At 40.4% G+C, this 20,938-nt stretch overlaps 1 pseudogene across 1 annotated transcript; it reads left to right on the top strand.

Annotated features, from left to right (window-relative positions):
* Positions 1-18,572: 18,572 nt before the first annotated feature.
* LOC308613592 (heat shock cognate 71 kDa protein-like) lies at positions 18,573-20,622 on the top strand (annotated as a pseudogene). The gene has a single exon. The product of its transcript is annotated as a heat shock cognate 71 kDa protein-like (transcript).
* Positions 20,623-20,938: the final 316 nt, after the last annotated feature.

The following is a 20,938-nucleotide window of genomic DNA, read 5'->3' as shown; positions in this document are numbered from 1 at the left end:
TGGCCATGGGCTTTTGTTTCTTGGAAGGTTTTTAATCACTGTTTCAATTTCAGTGCTTGTGATTGGTCTGTTCATATTTTCTATTTGTTCCTGATTCAGTCTTGGCAGGTTGTACATTTCTAAGAATTTGTCCATTTCTTCCAGGTTGTCCATTTTATTGGCATAAAGTTGCTTGTAGTAATCACTCATGATCCTTTGTATTTCTGCAGTGTCAGTTGTTACTTCTCCGTTTTCATTTCTAATTCTATTGATTTGAGTCTTCTCCCTTTTTTTCTTGATGAGTCTGGTTAATGGTTTATGGTTAATGGTTCTTAAAGAACCAGCTTTTAGTTTTATTGATCTTTGCTATTGTTTCCTTCATTTCTTTTTCATTTACTTCTGATCTGATCTGTATAATTTCTTTCCTTCTGCTAACTTTGGGGGTTTTTTGTTCTTCTTTCTCTAATTGCTTTAGGTGCAAGGTTAGGTTGTTTATTCAAGATGTTTCCTGTTTCTTGAGGTAGGATTGTATTGCTATAAACTTCCCTCTTAGAACTGCTTTTGCTGCATCCCATAGGTTTTGGGTCGTCGTGTCTCCATTGTCATTTGTTTCTAGGTATTTTTTGATTTCCTGTTTGATTTCTTCAGTGATCTGTTGGTTATTAAGTAGTGTGTTGTTTAGCCTCCATGTGTTTGTATTTTTTACAGATCTTTTCCTGTAATTGATATCTAGTCTCATAGCGTTGTGGTTGGAAAAGATACTTGATACAATTTCAGTTTTCTTAAATTTACCAAGGCTTGATTTGTGACCCAAGATATGATCTATGCTGGAGAATGTTCCATGAGCACTTGAGAAAAATGTGTATTCTGTTGTTTTTGGATAGAATGTCCTATAAATATAAATTAAGCCCATCTTTTTTAATGTATCATTTAAAGCTTGTGTTTCCTTGTTTATTTTCATTTTGGATGATCTGTCCATTGGTGAAAGTGGGGTGTTAAAGTCCCCTACTATGAATGTGTTACTGTCGATTTCCCCTTTTATGGCTGTTAGTATTTGCCTTATGTATTGAGGTGCTCCTATGTTGGGTGAATAAATACTTACAATTGTTATATCTTCTTCTTGGATCGATCCCTTGATCATTATGTAGTGTCCTTCTTTGTCTCTTCTAATAGTCTTTATTTTAAAGTCTATTTTGTCTGATATGAGAATTGCTACTCCAGCTTTCTTTTGGTTTCCACTTGTATGGAATATCTTTTTCCATCCCCTTTCAGTCTGTATGTGTCTCTAGGTCTGAAGTGGGTCTCTTGTAGACAGCATATATATGGGTCTTGTTTGTGTATCCATTCAGCCAATCTGTGTCTTTTGGTGGGAGCGTTTAGTCCATTTACATTTAAGGTAATTATCGATATGTATGTTCCTATTCCCATTTTCTTAATTGTTTTGGGTTCATTATTGTAGGTCTTTTCCTTCTGTTGTGTTTCTTGCCTAGAGAAGTTCCTTTAGCATTTGTTGTAAAGCTGGTTTGGTGGTGCTGAACTCTCTCAGCTTTTGCTTGTCTGTAAACGTTTTAATTTCTCCATCAAATCTGAATGAGATCCTTGCTGGGTAGGGTAATCTTGGTTGCAGGTTTTTCTCCTTCATCACTTTAAATATGTCCTGCCATTCCCTTCTGGCTTGCAGAGTTTCTGCTGAAAGATCAGCTGTTAACCTTATGGGGATTCCCATGTGTGTTATTTGTTGTTTTTCCCTTGCTGCTTTTAATATGTTTTCTTTGTATTTAATTTTTGACAGTTTGATTTAATATGTGTCTTGGCGTGTTTCTCCTTGGATTTATCCTGTATGGGACTCTGTGTGCTTCCTGGACTTGATTAACTATTTCCTTTCCCATATTAGGGAAGTTTTCAATTATAATCTCTTCAAATATTTTCTCAGTCCCTTTCTTTTTCTCTTCTTCTTCTGGAACCCCTATAATTCGAATGTTGGTGCGTTTAATGTTGTCCCAGAGGTGTCTGAGACCGTTCTCAGTTCTCTTCATTCTTTTTTCTTTATTCTTCTGCAGTAGTTATTTCCACTATTTTATCTTCCAGGTCACTTATCCGTTCTTCTGCCTCAGTTATTCTGCTATTGATCCCTTCTAGAGTATTTTTAATTTCATTTATTGTGTTGTTCATCATTGCTTGTTTCCTCTTTAGTTCTTCTAGGTCCTTGTTAAATGTTTCTTGCATTTTCTCTGTTCTATTTCCAAGATTTTGGATCATCTTTACTCTCATTATTCTGAATTCTTTTTCAGGTAGACTGCCTATTTCCTCTTCATTTGTTAGGTCTGGTGGATTTTTATCTTGCCCCTTCATCTGCTGTGTTTTTTTCTGTCTTCTCATTTTGCTTATCTTACTGTGTTTGGGGTCTCCTTTTTGCAGGCTGCAGGTTCGTAGTTCCCGTTGTTTTTGGTGTCTGTCCCCAGTGGCTAAGGTTGGTTCAGTGGGTTGTGTAGGCTTCCTGGTGGAGGGGACTAGTGCCTGTGTTCTGGTGGATGAGGCTGGATCTTGTCTTTCTGGTGGGCAGGTCCACGTCTTCTGGTGTGTTTTGGGGTGTCTGTGGCCTTATTATGATTTTAGGCAGCCTCTCTGCTACTGGGTGGTGTTATGTTCCTGTCTTGCCAGTTGTTTGGCATAGGGTGTCCAGCACTGTAGCTTGCTGGTCGTTGAGTGAAGCTGGGTGTTGGTGTTGAGATGGAGACCTCTGGTAGATTTTCGCTGTTTGATATTACATGGAGCCGTGAGGTCTCTTGTGGACCAGTGTCCTGAGGTTGGCTCTCCCACCTCAGAGGCACAGCACTGACTCCTGGCTGCAGCACCAAGAGCCTTTCATCCACACGGCTCCTCAATTTGGGATGATTTGTTGTCTATTCATGTATTCCACAGATGCAGGGTACATCAAGTTGATTGTGGAGATTTAATCCGCTGCTTCTGAGGCTGCTGGGAGAGGTTTCCCTTTCTCTTCTTTGTTCTCATAGCTCCCGGGGCTCAGCTTTGGATTTGGCGCCGCCTCTGCGTATAGGTCGCCGGAGGGCGTCTGTTCTTCGCTCAGACAGGACGGGGTTAAAGGAGCAGCTGCTTCGGGGACTCTGGCTCACTCAGGCCAGGGTAGGGAGGGGTACAGCATGCGGGGCGAGCCTGCGGCGGTAGAGGCTGGTGTGACATTGCACCAGCCTGAGGCGTGCCGTGCGTTCTCCCAGGGAAGTTGTCCCTGGATCCCGGGACCCTGGCAGTGGCGGGCTACACTGGCTCCCGGGAGAGGTGGTGTGGAAAGTGACCTGTGCTCGCACACAGGCTTCTTGGTGGCGGCAGCAGCAGCTTTAGTGTCTTATGCCCGTCTCTGGGCTCCGCGCTTTTAGTCACGGCTCACGCCCGTCTCTGGAGCTCCTTTAAGCAGCGCTCTTAATCCCCTCTCCTCGCGCACCACGAAACAAAGAGGGAAGAAAAAGTCTCTTGCCTCTTCGGCAGGTCCAGACTTTTTCCCGGACTCCCTCCCGGCTAGCCGTGGTGCACTAGCCCCTTCAGGCTGTGTTCACACCGCCAGTCCTCTCCCTGCACTCCGACCGAAGCCCGAGCCTCAACTCCCAGCCCTACCCATCCGAGCGGGTGAGCAGACAAGCCTCTCGGGCTGGTGAGTGCCTGGTCGGCACCGATCCTCTGTGCGGGAATCTCTCCGCTTTGCCCTCCGCACCCCTGTTGCTGTGCTCTCATCCCCGCGGCTCCAAAGCTTTCCCCCTCCGCCACCCGCAGTCTGCGCCCGCGAAGGGGCTTCCTCGTGTATGGAAACCTTTCCTCCTTTACGGCTCCCTCCCACTGGTGCAGGTCCCGTCCCTATCCTTTTGTCTCTGTTTATTCTTTTTTCTTTTGCCCTACCCAGGTACGTGGGGAGTTTCTTGCCTTTTGGGAGGTCTGAGGTCTTCTGCCAGCATTCAGTAGGTGTTCTGTAGGAGTTGTTCCACGTGTAGCTGTATTTCTGGTGTATCTGTGGGGAGGAAGGTGATCTCCACGTCTTACTCTTCCACCATCTTCCCCTCGTCCAATCTATATAAGATTTATTATTATATTGAAGGAAATAGTTTGATTTTCCTTTTCTTCAAATCTATATTATCTTTATAAGGAGTTCATGATAATTTTATTCATATTGACTTTTCATGTGTTGTTAGATTTATTTTTATTTTATTTTATACTTTTAAAATTGTAGCCTCCCTTTTAATATGCCTTGTTACTGCTTGGAATGTGTCTAAATGAACTGTGTACTATATGCTTATGTTATAGTCTTTATGATATTTTATTGTCTTATTTTCTGAAACAATAATCCATTGATTCTTTGGGCTTACTAAATATATATCCATATGCTCTGCAAATCGAGATGATTTTAATCCTTCTTTTCCAAAGGTAATTTTTTGACTAATTCATCAAAGTGTTAAGTAAGTTAGGTATTCATATCTCCTAGTGATCTTTCTGACAATTAGAGGAAATTAATCTGTTATTTCTCTATAGGTGAACTAGTGTTGGGGGTATGTGTTATTTCTTTCAGTACATATGTATTAATATCTTCTTTATTTTTTAAATTATTACCTGTAGAATTCTACCATGCTACTTTCTTTGCATCTATCAAGTTGATCACATGCCTATCATAACTTTGTAAGCTGAGTAGTTATGTTAATATATTTCCTAACAACCAAAACATTGGAGTCTTGGTGTAGGATTCACTTAATCTTGGTATAACGTTTTTTTTTCTAAGTTAGGTTTATTAAGGTGTTATTCATCTTTTGCTTTAAGTTTTATTGAGATATAATTGACATACAGTACTGTATGTTTCAGGTGTACAGCATAATGATTTGACTTACATACATCATGAAATGATTATCACCTGAAATGATTATCACAATCAGTTCAGTGAAAATTCATCATCCCATATAGGTAAACACTTAAAGAAATAGCAAAAAAATGTTATAACTCTTAGGATATACTCTCTTAACAACTTTCATATAACATAAAGCAGTGTTAATTATGTTTATCATGTTGTACATTAAATCCCTAGTACTTATTATCTTATAACTGGAAGTTTGTACCTTTTGACTACTTTCATCCAGTTCCCCCTCCACCCACACCCTGCCTCTGGTAACCTAAAAGCTTTTTTTTTCTGTGATTTTATTTGTTTGTTCTTGAACTATAATTGACCTACAATACTGGTAGTTCCAGTTGTCCAGCATAGTAATTTGATATTTCTGTACATTTAAAAATTATCAACACAGTAAAGTGTGTTTATGATATGTCACCATACAAACATATTACTTAGTTATTGACTATATTTCCCAAATTGTATACCATCTCATACCTGAGACAGCTTTATTTTGCATCTGGAAGTTAGTACCTCTTAATCTCCCTCATCTATTTTTTCCTCCCTGCACTCCCCTCTCCTCTGGCAACCACCTGTTTTTCTCTGTATTTTCAAAACTGTTTCTGTTTTGTTACATGCTCATTTGTTTTGTTTTTTAGGTTACTCAAATAATTGAAATCATACAGTATTTGTCTTTCTCAGTCTGACTTAGTATAATATCTTCTATGTCTATTCATGTTCTCTCAAATGGCAAGGTGTCATTCTTTTCTTTGGCTGAGTAATATTCCATTGTGTGTGTGTGTGTGTGTGTGTATACATAGACACACAGACATCACTTCTTTATCCATTAATTGATGGATACTTAGGTTGCTTCTATATCCTGGCTATAATAAATAATGCTGCAGTGAATATAGGGGTGCTTATATATTTTCTAATTAGTGTTTTCTTTTTCTTCAGATAAATACACAGAAGTGTAATTGCTGGAACATATGGTAGACCTGTTTTTAATTTTTTTGAGAAATAGCCATACTTTTATCCTTAGTGGATACACCAATTTACTTTTCACACACAGTGCACAATGGTTACCTTATCTCCACATTGTTGTCTACATTTGTTATTTGTTGTCTTTTTGATAATACAATATTCTGGAAACTGTGACATGATGTCTGATTGTTGTTTTGATTTGCATTTCCCTAATGATTAGTGATGTTGAGCATCTTTCCATGTGCCTGTTGATCCCCTGGATGTCTTTGGAAAGTTGTCTCTTCAGATCCTCTGCTCATTTTTTAACTGGGTGCTTTGTTCTTTTACTCTTGAGTTTTATGAGTTCCTGGTATATTTGGGGTATTAACCCTTTATCAGATATACAGTTTACAAATGTATTCTCCCTTTCAGTAGATGGCATTTTCGTTTTGTTGATAACATCCTTCCCTATGCAAAAGCTTTTTGGTTTAATGTAGTTCCATTTGTTTATTTTTGTTGTTGCTTCTCTTGCCATAGGAGATATATCCAAACAAATATTACTAAGACTGATGGCAAAGAGTGTACCACCTATGGTTTCTTCTAGAAAATTTATGGTTTCAGTTCTTACATCTAAGTCTTTAATTCATTTTGAATTTATTTTTGTGCATGTTAAGGGAGACTTGTCCAGTTTGATTCTTTTGTAGGTAGCTTTCTAGTTTTCCCAGAACCATTTATTGAAGAGGCCGTCTTTTCCCCATCATATATTCTTGCCTCCTTTGATGTAGATAATTTGTTGGTTCATTTCTGGAATCTTGACTCTGTTACATTGATCTATTTGTCCATTTTTGTGCCAGTACTGTAGTGTTTTGATGACTGTAGCTTGGTAGTGTAATTTGATATCAGGAAACATTATGCCTCCAGCTTTGTTTTTCTTTTCAAAATTATTTTGGCTATTTGGGGTCTTTTGTGTGTTCATATAAATTTGAGAATTATTTGATCTAGTTCTGTGAAGCATGTCATAGATATTTTTATAAGGATTGTGTTGAATCTATAGATTGCTTTGGGTAGTGTGGAAATTTTAATATTAATTCTTCCAATCCGTGAACACAGTATATCCTTACATCTGTTTGTGTCTTCAATTCTTATAAGTCTGTTATAGTTTTCTTTTTTTTATTTTATTGAAATATCGTTGATTTACAAGTTGTGTTAATTTCTGCCGTACAGCAATGTGACACAGTTATATATATATTATATATATTATATATTTATAGATTCTTTTCCATTATGGTTTATCACAGGATATTTAATATAGTTCCCCATGCTATACAGTAGGAACTTGTTGTTCATCCATCCTATATCTACTAGTTTGCATCTGCTAATTCCAAACTCCCAATCCTTCCCTCCCCAACCCCGACAACCCCTTGGCAACCACAGGTCTTTTCTCTATGTCTGTGTGTCTGTTTCTGTTTCGTAGATCTTTTCATTTGTGTCGCATTTTAGATTCCACATATACGTGATATCATTTGGTATTTGTCTGACTTACTTCATTTAGTATGATAATCTCTAGGTCCATCCATGTTGCTGCAAATGGCATTATTTTATACTTTTTCATGGCTGAGTAATATTCCACTGTATATATACACCTCTTTATCCATTCCTCTGTCGATGGACATTTAGGTTGCTTCCATGTCTTGGCTATTGTAAATGGTGCTGCTGTGAACATAGGAGTGCATGTATCTTTTCGAATTACAGATTTGTCTGGGTATATGCCCAGGAGTGGGATTGCTGGATCATATGGCACCTCTATTTTTAGTTTTTTGAGGAACCTCCATACTGTTCTCCATAGTGGCTGCACCAGTTTGCATTCCCTCCAGCAGTGTAGAAGGGTTCCCTTTTCTCCACACCCTTTCCAACATTTATTACTTGTAGACTTTTTAATGATGACCATTCTGACTGGTGTGTGGTGGTACCTCATTGTACTTTTGATTTGCATTTCTCTAATTAACAATGACGAGCATATTTTCACGTGCTTATTGGCCATCTGTACATCTTCTTTGGAGAAATGTCTTTAGGTCTTCTGCCCATTTTTCATTGGGTTGTTTGTTTTTTATTATTGAGTTATATGAGCTGTTTGTATATTTTGGAAATTAAGTCCTTGTTTGTTGCATCATTTGCAAATATTTTCCCAGTCTGTAGGTTGTCTTTTCATTTTGTTTATGATTTCCCTTGCTGTGTAAAAGCTTGCAAGTTTGATTAGGTCCCATTTGTTTTTTACTCTTATTTCTTTTACATTGGGAGACTGACCTAAGAAAACATTGTTATGATATATGTCAGAGAATGTTTTGCCTATGCTCTCTTTTAGGAGGTTTATGGTGTCTTATAGTTAAATCTTTAAGCTATTTTGAATTTATTTTTGTGTATGGTGTGAGGGTGTGTATTAGCTTCATTGATTTACATGCAGCTGTCCAACTTTTCCAACACTGCTTGCTGAAGAGACTTTTTCCCCATTGTATATTTTTGACTCCTTTGGTGAAGATTAATTGTCCCTAGGTATGCAGGTTTATTTCTGGACTGTATTCTGTTCCATTGATCCATATGTCTGTAGGTTTGTAGTATTGTCTGAAGTCTGGGAGGGTTATGCCTCCTGCTTTGTTCTTTTTCCTCAGCATTACTTTGGCAATTCTGGGTCTTTTATGGATCCATATAAATTTTAGGATTATTTGTTCTAGTTCTGTGAAAAATGCCATGGGTAATTTGATAGGAATCACATTAAATCTGTAGATTGCTTTGGGTAGTATGGCCATTTTAGCAGTATTAATTCTTCCATTCCAAGAGTATGGGATATCTTTCCATTTATTTGAATCATCCTCAGTTTCCTTTGTTTTGTTTTGTTTTGTTTTTTTAAAGAAGATATTGGGGGTAGGAGTTTATTAATTTATCTATTTATTTTTGCTGTGTTGGGTCTTCATTTCTGTGCGAGGGCTTTCTCGAGTTGTGGCAAGCGGGGGCCACTCTTCATCGTGGTGCGCGGGCCTCTCACTATCGCGGCTTCTCTTGTTGCAGAAAACAGGCTCCAGACGCGCATGCTCAGTAGTTGTGGCTCACGGGCCCAGCTGCTCCGTGGTATGTGGAATCCTCCCAGACCAGGGCTCAAACCCGTGTCCCCTGCATAAGCAGGCAGATTCTCAACCACTGCACCACCAGGGAAGCCCCCCTCAGTTTCCTTTGTTAATGTTTTGTAGTTCTCAGCATATAAGTCTTTCACCTTCTTAGTGAGGTTTATTTCTAAGTAGTTTTTTCTTGATGCAATTTTAAAGGGAATTGTTTGTTTATATTCCCTTTGTGATACTTCATTGTCAGTGTAAAGAAATGCAACTAATTTCTGTATGTTAATCTTGTATCCTGCTACCTTGCTGAATTCATTTATCAGTTCTAGTTGTTTTTTGTGTAGAATCTTTAGGGTTTTCTATAAGTAGTATCATGTCATCTGTGTATAGTGACAATTTTACCTCTTTCCTAGCAATTTGAATAGCTTTTATTTCATTTTCTTGTCTGATTGCTGTAGCTAGGACTTCCAATACTATGTTGAAGGGAACTGGTGAGAGTGGACATCCTTGTCTTCTTCCAGATTTTAGTGGGAAGGCTTTCAGTTTTTCTGTATTATTATACTGGTAGTGGGTTTGTCATAAATTGCTTTTATTATGTTGCAATATGTTCCCTGTATACCGACTCTTGTAAGTATTTTTGTCGTGAATGGATGTTGAATTTTATTGAATTATTTTTCTACATCTATTGAGATCATTTTGTGTTTTTGTCTTTTCTTTTGTTGATGTCATGTATCACATTGATTGATTTGCATATGTTGAAACATCCTTGTGACTGGTATGAATCCAACTTGGTCATTGTGTATGATCTTTTTTATGTGTTGTTGGATTCGGTTTGCTAATGTTTTGTTGAGAATTTTTGCCTCTATATTCATCAAAGATATTGGCCTGTAATTTTCTTTATTAGTAGTGTCTTTGGTTTTGGTATCAGGGTGATGGTGGCTTCATAGAATGTCTTTGAGAGTGTTCCTTCCTCTTCAGTCTTCTGGAAGAGTTGGAGTAGGATCACTACAAGTTATTCCTTGTATGTTTGGTAGAATTCACTTGTGAAACCATCTGGCCCTGAATTTTTTTATATAGGGAGGTTTTTTTTAAAACAGATTCGATTTCACTTCTAGTGGATTGGTCTGTTCAAGGTATCTATTTCTTTTTGATTCAGTTTTGGTGGACTGTATGTTTCTAGAAAGTTGTCCATTTCTTCTAGGTTGTCGAACTTGTTGGCATATAATTGTTCATAGTATTTTTATGGGGTTTTTTTTGTATTTCTCTGATATCAGTTGTGATTTGTCATCTTTCATTTCTTATTTTGTTTATTTGGATCTTCTCTCTTTCTTTCTTGGTGAGCCTGCCCAGAGGTATTTCAATTTTGTTTACCATTTCAAAGAACCAGCTCTTCGTGTGTATTTTTGGGGGGTTTTTTGGTATTGTTTTCTAAATCTACATTTTATTTCCTCGCTGATCTTTATTATCTCCTTCCTTCTGCTGACTTTAGGTTTTGTTTGTTCTTCTTTCTAATTCTTTTAGGTGATGGATTAGGTTGTTTGAGATTTTTCTTGTTTCTTAAAGAAGACCTGTATTGCTATGAACTTTCATCTAAGAATGGCTTTTGTTACATCCCATAGATTTTGTATAGTTGTGTTTTCATTGTCATTTGTCTCAAGGTATTTTTTTTTTAAGTAAAGTTTATTTATTTATTTTTTTAAATTAGTTTCTGCTTTATAACAAAGTGAATCAGTCATACATATACATCTGTTCCCACATCCCTTCCCTCATGCATCTCCCTCCCTCCCACCCTCCCCATCCCACCCCTCCAGGCGGTCACAAAGCACCGAGCTGATCTCCCTGTGCTCTGCGGCTGCTTCCCACTATCTATCTACCTTACGTTTGGTAGTGTATACACATCCATGCCTCTCTTTCGCTTTGTCACAGCTTACCCTTCCCCCTCCCCATATCCTCAAGTCCATTCTCAAGTAGGTCTGTGTCTTTATTCCCGTTTTGCCCCTAGGTTCTTCATGACATTTTTTTTGTTTTTTTAAATTCCGTATATATGTGTTAGCATACGGTATTTGTCTTTCTCTTTCTGACTTACTTCACTCTGTATGACAGACTCTAGGTCTATCCACCTCATTACAAATAGCTCAGTTTCGTTTCTTTTTATGGCTGAGTAATATTCCATTGTATATATGTGCCACGTCTTCTTTATCCATTCATCCGATGATGGACACTTAGGTTGTTTCCAGCTCCGGGCTATTGTGAATAGAGCTGCAATGAACATTTTGGTACATGTCTCTTTTTGAATTATGGTTTTCTCAGGGTATATGCCTAGTAGTGGGATTGCTGGGTCATATGGTAGTTCTATTTGTAGTTTTTTAAGGAACCTCCATACCGTTCTCCATAGTGGCTGTACCACTTCACATTCCCACCAGCAGTGCAAGAGTGTTCCCTTTTCTCCACACCCTCTCCAGCATTTATTGTTTGTAGATTTCTTGATGATGGCCATTCTGACTGGTGTGAGATGATATCTCATTGTAGTTTTGATTTGCATTTCTCTAATGATTAATGATGTTGAGCATTCTTTCATGTGTTTGTTGGCAGTCTGTATATCTTCTTTGGAGAAATGCCTATTGAAGTCTTCTGCCCATTTTTGGATTGGGTTGTCTGTTTTTTTGCTATTGAGCTGCATGAGCTGTTTATAAATTTTGGAGATTAATCCTTTGTCAGTTGCTTCATTTGCAAATATTTTCTCCCATTCTGAGGGTTGTCTTTTGGTCTTCTTTATGGTTTCCTTTGCTGTGCAAAAGCTTTGAAGTTTCATTAGGTCCCATTTGTTTATCTTTGTTTTTATTTCCATTTCTCTAGGAGGTGGGTCCAAAAGGATCTTGCTGTGATTTATGTCATAGAGTGTTCTACCTATGTTTTCCTCTAAGAGTTTGATAGTTTCTGGCCTTACATTTAAGTCTTTAATCCATTTTGAGCTTATTTTTGTGTATGGTGCTAGGGAATGATCTAATCTCAAACTTTTACATGTCCCTGTCCAGTTTTCCCAGCACCACTTATTGAAGAGGCTGTCCTTTCTCCACTGTACATTCCCGGCTCCTTTATCAAAGATAAGTTGGCCATATGTGCATGGGTTTATCTCTGGGCTTTCTATCCTGATCCACTGATCTATCTTTCTGTTTTTATGCCAGTACCAGACTGTCTTAATTACTGTAGCTTTGTAGTATAGTCTGAAGTCAGGGAGCCTGATTCCTCCAGCTCCGTTTTTTGTTCTCAAGATTGCTTTAGCTATTCGGGGCCTTTTGTTTTTCCAAACAAATTTTGAAATTTTTTGTTCTAGTTCTGTGAAAAATGCCATTGGTAGTTTGATAGGGATTGCATTGAATCTGTAGATTGCTTTGGGTAGTAGAGTCATTTTCACAATATTGATTCTTCCAATCCAGGAGCATGGTATATCTCTCCATCTATTTGTATCATCTTTAATTTCTTTCATCAGTGTCTTATAATTTTCTGCATACAGGTCTTTTGTCTCCTTAGGTAGGTTTATTCCTAGATATTTTATTCTTTTTGTTGCGATGGTAAATGGGAGTGTTTTCTTGATTTCATTTTCAGATTTTTCATCATTAGTGTACAGGAATGCCAGAGATTTCTGTACATTAATTTTATATCCTGCTACTTTACCAAATTCATTGATTAGCTCTAGTAGTTTTTCGGTAGCATCTTTAGGATTCTCTATGTATAGTATCATGTCATCTGCAAACAGTGACAGCTTTACTTCTTCTTTTCCAATTTGGATTCCTTTTATTTCCTTTTCTTCTCTGATTGCTGTGGCTAAAACTTCCAAAACTATGTTGAATAAGAGTGGTGAGAGTGGGCAGCCTTGTCTTGTTCCTGATCTTAGTGGAAATGGTTTCAGTTTTTCACCATTGAGGACAATGTTGGCTGTGGGTTTGTCATATATGGCCTTTATTATGTTGAGGAAAGATCCCTCTATACCCACTTTCTGCAGGGTTTTTATCATAAATGGGTGTTGAATTTTGTCAAAAGCTTTCTCTGCATCTATTGAGATGATCATATGGTTTTTCTCCTTCAACTTGTTAATATGGTGTATTACATTGATTGATTTGCGTATATTGAAGAATCCTTGCATTCCTGGGATAAACCCCACTTGATCATGGTGTATGATCCTTTTAATGTGCTGTTGGATTCTGTTTGCTAGTATTTTGTTGAGGATTTTTGCATCTATGTTCATCAGTGATATTGGCCTGTAGTTTTCTTTCTTTGTGACATCCTTGCCTGGTTTTGGTATCTAGGTGATGTCGGCCTCGTAGAATGAGTTCGGGAGTGTTCCTCCCTCTGCTATATTTTGGAAGAGTTTGAGAAGGATAGGTGTTAGCTCTTCTCTAAATGTTTGATAGAATTCACCTGTGAAGCCATCTGGTCCTGGGCTTTTGTTTGATGGAAGATTTTTAATCACAGTTTCAATTTCAGTGCTTGTGATTGGTCTATTCATATTTTCTATTTCTTCCTGAGTCAGTCTTGGCAGGTTGTGCATTTCTAAGAATTTGTCCATTTCTTCCAGGTTGTCCATTTTATTGGAATAGAGTTGCTTATAGTAATCTCTCATAATCTTTTGTATTTCTGCAGTGTCAGTTGTTACTTCTCCTTTTTCATTTCTAATTCTATTGATTTGAGTCTTCTCCCTTTTTTTCTTGATGAGTCTGGCTAATGGTTTGTCAATTTTGTTTATCTTCTCAAAGAACCAGCTTTTAGTTTGGTTGATCTTTGCTATCGTTTCCTTCGTTTCTTTTTCATTTATTTCTGATCTGATCTTTATGATTTCTTTCCTTCTGCTAGCTTTGGGGTTTTTTTGTTCTTCTTTCTCTAATTGCTTTAGGTGCAGGGTCAGGTTGTTTACTCGAAATGCTTCCTGTTTCTTAAGGTGGGATTGTATTGCTATAAACTTCCCCCTTAGAACTGCTTTTGCTGCGTCCCATAGGTTTTGGGTCGTCGTGTCTCCATTGTCATTTGTTTCTAGGTATTTTTTAATTTCCTCTTTGATTTCTTCAGTGATCACTTCGTTATTGAGTAGTGTATTGTTTAGCCTCCATGTGTTTGTATTTTTTACACATCTTTTCCTGTAATTGATGTCTAGTCTCATAGCATTGTGGTCGGAGAAGATACTTGATACAATTTCAATTTTCTTAAAATTACCGAGGCTTGATTTGTGACCCAAGATATGATCTATCCTGGAGAATGTTCCATGAGCACTTGAGAAAAATGTGTATTCTGTTGTTTTTGGATGGAATGTCCTATAAATATCAACTAAGTCCATCTCGTTTAATGTATCATTTAAAGCTTGTGTTTCCTTATTTATTTTCATTTTGGATGATCTGTCCATTGGTGAAAGTGGGGTGTTAAAGTCCCCTACTATGATTGTGTTACTGTCGATTTCCCCTTTTATGGCTGTTAGTATTTGCCTTATGTATTGAGGTGCTCCTATGTTGGGTGCATAAATATTTACAATTGTTATATCTTCTTCTTGGATCGATCCCTTTATCGTTATGTAGTGTCCTTCCTTGTCTCTTCTAATAGTCTTTATTTTAAAGTCTATTTTGTCTGATATAAGAATTGCTACTCCAGCTTTCTTTTGATTTCCATTTGCATGGAATATCTTTTTCCATCCCTTTACTTTCAATCTGTATGTGTCTCTAGGTCTGAAGTGGGTCTCTTGTAGACAGCATATATATGGGTCTTGTTTTTGTATCCATTCAGCCACTCTGTGTCTTTTGGTGGGAGCATTTAGTCCATTTACATTTAAGGTAATTATTGATATGTATGTTCCTATTCCCATTTCCTTAATTGCTTTGGGTTCGTTATTGTAGGTATATTCCTTCTGTTGTGTTTCTTGCCTAGAGAAGTTCCTTTAGCATTTGTTGTAAAGCTGGTTTGGTGGTGCTGAACTCTCTCAGCTTTTGCTTGTCTGTAAAGGTTTTAATTTCTCCATCAAATCTGAATGAGATCCTTGCTGGGTAGAGTAATCTAGGTTGCAGGTTTCTCTCCTTCATCACTTTAATTATGTCCTGCCACTCCCTTCTGGCTTGTAGGGTTTCTGCTGAGAGATCAGCTGTTAACCTGATGGGGATTCCCTTGTGTGTTATTTGTTGTTTTTGCCTTGCTGCTTTTAATATGATTTCTTTGTGTTTAATTTTTGACAGTTTGATTAATATGTGTCTTGGTGTATTTCTCCTTGGATTTATTCTGTATGGGACTCTCTGTGCCTCCTGGACTTGATTAACTATTTCCTTTCCCATATTGGGGAAGTTTTCAACTATAATCTCTTCAAATATTTTCTCAGTCCCTTTCTTTTTCTCTTCTTCTTCTGGAACCCCTATAATTCGAATGTTGGTGCGTTTAATGTTGTCCCAGAGGTCTCTGAGACTGTCCTCTGTTCTTTTCATTCTTTTTTCTTTATTTTGCTCTGCATCAGTTATTTCCACTATTTTATCTTCCACCTCACTTATCCGTTCTTCTGCCTCAGTTATATTCTGCTATTGATCCCATCTAGAGTATTTTTCATTTCATTTATTGTGTTTTTAATCGATGCTTGATTCATCTTTAGTTCTTCTAGGTCCTTGTTAACTGTTTCTTGCATTTTGTCTATTCTATTTCCAAGATTATGGATCATGGAAATAGAATCTTGGATCAGCTTTACTATCATTATTCTGAATTCTTTTTCAGGTAGACTGCCTATTACCTCTTCATTTGTTAGGTCTGGTAGGTGTTTATCTTGCTCCTTCACCTGCTGTGTGTTTTTCTGCCTTCTCATTTTGCTTATGTTACTGTGTTTGGGGTCTCCTTTTTGCAGGCTGCAGATTCGTAGTTCCCGTTGTTTTTGGTATCTGACCCCAGTGGCTAAGGTTGTTTCAGTAGGTTGTGTAGGCTTCCTGGTGGGGGGGACTAATTCCTGTGCTCTGGTGGTTGAGGCTCGATCTTGTCTTTCTGGTGGACAGGTCCACGTCTGGTGGTGTGTTTGGGGGTGCCTATGGCCTTATTATGTTTTTAGGTAGCCTCTCTGCTAATGGGTGGGGTTGTGTTCCTGCCTTGCTAGTTGCTTGGCATAGGGTGACCCGCACTGTAGCTTGCTGGTCGTTGACTGAAGCTGGGTGCTGGTGTTGGGATGGAGATCTCTGGGAGATTTTCGCTGCTTGATATTATGTGGAGCTGGGAGGTCTCTTGTGGACCCGTGTCCTGAAGTTGGCTCTCCCACTTCAGAGGCACAGCACTGGCTCCTGGCTGCAGCACCAAGAGCCTTTCATCCACCCGGCTCAGAATAACAGGGAGAAAAAGTAGAAAGAAAGAATTAGTAGAAGAAAGAAAGAGAGAGGGAAAGAAAGGAAGAAGGGAAGAAAGGAAGGAAGGAAGAAAGAAAGGAGGGAGGGAGGGAGGAAGGATGGAAAGAAAGAAGGAAAGGAAGGAGGGAGGGAGGGAGGAAGGAAAGGAAGAAAGACAGGAGGGAGGGAGGAAGGAAAGAAAAAGAAAGTGGAAAGAAGAAGGGTGGGAGGGAGGAAAGAAAAAGAAAGAAGGAAAGGAGGAGCGGAGGGAGGGAGGGAGGAAGGGAGAGTAGGAAAAAAAGAAAGAGCAGGTAAAGTAAAATAGAATAAAGTATGAAATATAGTAGCGTTATTAAAATTAGAAAGTAATTATTGAAAAAAAAAACCGGACCGATAGAACCCTGGGACATATGGTGGAAGCAAAGCTATACAGAGAGAATCTTACACAGAAGATTACACATACACATTCACAAAAAGAGAGCAGGGGGAAAAATCAAAAATCTTGCTCTCCAAGTCCACCTCCTCAATTTGGGATAATTCGTTGTAAAAAGAGGAAAAGGGCGAGAAGTCTGAAATCTTGCTCTCTAAGTCCACCTCCTTAATTTGGAATAATTCGTTGTAAAAAGAGGAAAAGGGGGGAAAGTCTTAAATCTTGTCCTCAAAGTCCACTTCCTCAATTTGGGATGATTCGCTGTCCATTCATGCACTCCACAGACGCAGGGCACATCAAATGGACCGTGGAGCTTTAATCCGCTGCCTCCGAGGCTGCACAGAGAGATTTCCCTGCCTCTGCTCTCACAGCTCCCGGGTCTCAGCCTTGGACCTGGCCCCGCCTCTGCGCGTAGGTCGACGGAGGGCGTCCGTTCTTCGCTCAGACAGGACGGGTTTAAAGGATCCGCTGATTCGGGGGCTCTGGCTCACTCAGGCAGAGGGGAGGGAGGGGCGCGCAGTGTGGGGCGGGCCTGCGGCGGCAGAGGCCGGCGTGACGTTGCAGCAGCCCGTGGCGCTCCGTGCGCTTTCCCGGGAAATCCGTCCCCGGGTCTCGGGGACCCCGGCAGTGGCGGGGTGCACAGGCCCCCCGGAAGGCGGGGCGGACAGTGACCCGCGCTCGCACACAGGCCCCGCGGCGGCGGCGGCGGCGGCGGCGGCGGCGGCGGCGGCGGCGGCGGCGGCGGCCCTCGCCCGTCTCCGAGGTCCGCGCCTTACCCGCGGCTCCTGCCTGTCTCCGGCGCTTCCCCAAGCAGCCCTCTTAATGCCCTCTCCTCGCGCACCAGGAAACAAAAGGGAAAAAAGTCTCTTGCCTCTTCAGCAGCTCCAGACCCTTTCCCCGGACTCCCTCCGGGCTAGCTGTGGTGCACTAACCCCTTCAGGCTCTCTTCCTGCCGCCAGCCCCAGTCCTCTCCCTGCGCTCCGACTGAAAGCCGATACCCGAGCCTCAGCTCCCAGCCCCGCCCGCCACGGCGGCCGAGCAGACAAGCCTCTCGGGCTGGTGTGTGCCTGAGGGCACCGGTCCTCTGTGCCAGAATCTCTCCGCTTTGCCCTCCGCACCCCTGTTGCTGTGCTCTCCTCCGCTACTCCGAAGCTTTCCCCCTCCGCCACCTGCAGTCTCCGCCCGCGAAGGGGCTTGTAGTGTGTAGAAACCTTCCCCCCTTCACGGCTCCCTCCCACTGGTGCAGGTCCCGTCCCTATCCTATTGTCTCTGTTTATTCTTTTTTTCTTTTGCCCTACCCAGGTATGTGGGGAGCTTCTTGCCTTTTGGGGGGTCTGAGGTCTTCTGTCAGCGTTCAGTAGGTGTTCTGTAGGAGTTGTTCCACGTGTAGATGAATTTCTGATGTATCTGTGGGGAGGAAGGTGATCTCCGCGTCTTACTCTTCCGCCATCTTCCTCCGGGTCTTCAAGGTGTTTTTAAATTTCTTCTTTGATTTCATTGTTGACCCATTGGTTTTTTATTTGCATGTTGTTTAGTTTCCTTGTAATTTTTTTTCTCGTTTCTTCTTCTGTGGTTGATCTCTCGCTTCATACTGTTGTGATCAGAAAAGATGCTTGAGATAACTTTTTTAGTCTTAAATTTCTTGAGGCTTGTTTTGTGCCCCAGTATGTGGTCAGTCCTTGAGAAAGTTCCATGTACACCTGAGAAGAATGGGTATTCTGTCTTTTTTGGATGTAATGTCCTGAAAATATAAATTAAGTCTAACTGTTCTATTACATCATTTAGGATCTCTGTTGCCCTATTAATTTTCTGGCTGGAAGATCTGTCTTTTGATGAGAGTGGGGTATTTAAAGTCTCCTACTACTATCTCGTTGAACGGAGCAGCAGCTCTATAGGTTGCTGTTTTCTCCTCCAGTGGACCTGGGCCTGCGCTCCAGCATCCATGTCTAAGGGACCTGCAGTTGGCATTGATATTGGCACCACCTATTCTTGTGTGGGTGTCTTCCAGCATGGAAAGGTGGAAATAATTGCCAATGATCAGGGGAACCAAACTACCCCAAGCTATGTCACCTTTACTGATATCTAATGATTGATTGGTGATGCTGCAAAGAACCAAGGTGCAATGAATCACACCAACACAGTTTTTGATGCCAAACCCCTCATTGGACGAAGATTTGATGATGCTATTGTCCAGTCTGATATGAAGCATTGGCCTTTCATGATGGTGAATGATGCAGGCAGGCCTAAGGTTCAAGTAGAATACAAGGGAGAGACAAAAAGTTTTTATCCAGAGGAGGTGTCATCCATGGTTTTGACAAAGGTGAAGGAAATAGCAGAAGCCCTACCTTGGGAAGACTGTTACCGATGCTGTTGTCACAGTACCTGCTTACTTTAATGATTCTCAGCGTCAGGCCACCAAAGATGCTGGAACTATTGCTGGGCTCGATGTACTTCGAATCATCAACGAGCCAACTGCTGCTGCTATTGCCTATAGCTTAGACAAAAAGGTTGGAGCAGAAAGAAATGTGCTGATCTTCGATTTAGTTGGTGGCACTTTTGATGTGTCAATCCTCACTGTTAAGGATGAAATCTTTGAGGTCAAATCTACTGCTGGAGGTACCCACTTAGGTGGAGAAGACTTTGACAACCAGATGGTCAACCATTTTATTGCAGAATTCAAGCACAAGCACAAGAAGGACATCAGTGAGAACAAGAGGGCTGTCCACTGCCTTCATACTGCTTGTGAGCATGCTAAGCACACTCTCTCTTCCAGCACCCAGGCCAGTATTGAGATTGATTCCCTCTATGAAGGAATTGACTTCTATACCTCAATTACCCATGCCTGATTTGAAGAACTGAATGCTGACCTGTTCCATGGCACACTGGACCCTGTGGAGAAAGCTCTTTGGGTTGCCAAGCTAGACAAGTCTCAGATCCATGGTATTGTCCTGGTGGGTGGTTCAACCTGCATCCCCAAGATTCAGAAACTTCTACAGGACTTCTTCAACGGGAAGGAACTGAATAAGAACATCAACCCTGATGAGGCTGTTGCTTATTGTGCAGCTGTCCAGGCAGCCATTTTATCTGGAGACAAATCTGAAAATGTTCAAGACTTCCTGCTGTTGGATGTCACACCTCTTTCCCTTGGAAATGAAACTGTTGGTGGAATCGTGACTGTCCTCATCAAGCGCAACACCACCATTCCCACCAAGCAGACGCAGACCTTCACAACCTACTCAGACAACCAGCCCAGTATACTCATTCAGGTTTATGAAGGTGAGCGTGCCATGACCAAGGATAACAACCTGCTTGGCAAGTTTGAACTCACAGGCATACCTCCTGCCCCCCGTGGTGTTCCTCAGATTGAAGTCACTTTTGATATTGATGCCAATGGCATCCTCAATGTCTCTGCTGTGGATAAGAGCACAGGAAAAGAGAACAAGATTACCAGCACTAATGACAAGGGCCGTTTGAGCAAGGAAGACATTGAACACATGGTTCAGGAAGCAGAGGAGTATAAAGCTGAAGATGAGAAGCAGCAGGATAAGGTGTCTTCGAAGAATTCTCTTGAATCCTATGCTTTCAACATGAAAGCTACTGTTGAGGATGAGAAATTTCAAGGCAAGGTTAATGATGAGGACAAACAGAACATTCTTGATAAGTGTAATGAAATAATCAACTGGCTTGACAAGAACCAGACTGCAGAGAAGGAAGAATTTGAACATTAGCAGAAGGAGCTGGAAAAAGTCTGCAACCCCATCATTACCAAGCTGTACCAGAGTGCAGGAGGCATGCCAGGAGGCATGCCAGGAAGAATGCCCGGGGGCTTCCCTGGTAGTGGAGCTCCTCCATCTGGTGGTGCCTCCTCTGGGCCCACCATTGAAGAGCTTGATTAAGCCAGCCTAGCATAGGTTTAGCATTGTTCCACACAACATTGAAGGATTTCTCCCTCTGTGTCTGTTAGTATTTGTTTTATATATTTGGGTGCTCCTATATTGGGTGTATATATGTTGACAAGTGTAATATTCTCTTCTTGTATGGGTCCTTTTATCATTTTATAGTGTCCTTCTTTATCTTTCTTTACAGTCTTTGTTTCAAAGTCTATTTTGTCTGATATAAATATTGTGATCCTGACTTTCTTGTCATTTCCGTCTGCATGAAATATCTTCTTCCATGTCCTCAATTTCAATCTATGTGTGCCCTTTGCCCTAAAGTGGGTCTCTTGTAGTCGGCATGTTTTAGGCTCTTGTAT

Source organism: Mesoplodon bidens (assembly GCF_964165515.1).
Source record: "Mesoplodon bidens genome assembly, chromosome: 3".
NCBI classification, from domain to species: Eukaryota; Metazoa; Chordata; class Mammalia; order Artiodactyla; family Ziphiidae; genus Mesoplodon; species Mesoplodon bidens.
This window is presented reverse-complemented; position numbering and strand designations above follow the sequence as displayed.